The sequence below is a fragment of the Balearica regulorum genome, chromosome 31, assembly GCF_011004875.1.
Source record: "Balearica regulorum gibbericeps isolate bBalReg1 chromosome 31, bBalReg1.pri, whole genome shotgun sequence".
NCBI classification, from domain to species: Eukaryota; Metazoa; Chordata; class Aves; order Gruiformes; family Gruidae; genus Balearica; species Balearica regulorum.
In genome coordinates this window covers 328,856-329,294 of record NC_046214.1, presented here as the reverse complement: position 1 = coordinate 329,294, position 439 = coordinate 328,856, and the positions used below count along the sequence as shown (strand labels likewise).

Genomic DNA, 439 nt, shown 5'->3' with positions numbered 1-439 from the left:
TGGAGATGCCGGGGATCGAACCCAGGACCTCCCACATGCGAAGCGGGCGCTCTGCCGCTGAGCTACATCCCCTTCACGCCTGCCAGCAGGACAGACACTCTCCTGCCATGACACGTCTATGACAAGGACAGCCCTGTTGTCCCCTGGGTGCCAGGGGACCCTCTGCAGAAAACAGCATTTGAAGCCTCCTGAGATGGGGGAAGTCAGGACGGCCTCTCCACGGGGGCCTGATCCTGGCACAGGGATGCACTGCAGAGCATTGCCCCTTCCACGTCTCGGCAGGGCAATGGGGCAGAAGGAGGCTCTTGCTGCAGGCGCTGCTCCCACGCTCTGACCCACTCTGGGCTTGATGGAGAGGAGAAAACCCCTGAGCCTCCTCTGCCACCCAGGGCAACAGCCGTCTGTCTCCCATCTGTCCCCAGCTCCACAGGAGGAGCAG

General features: G+C 62.9%; 1 non-coding gene across 1 annotated transcript; it reads right to left on the bottom strand.

Moving 5' to 3' along the window:
- TRNAA-CGC (transfer RNA alanine (anticodon CGC)) lies at positions 1–72 on the bottom strand. The gene has a single exon. It is a non-coding gene; the product is annotated as a tRNA-Ala (tRNA).
- Positions 73–439: the final 367 nt, after the last annotated feature.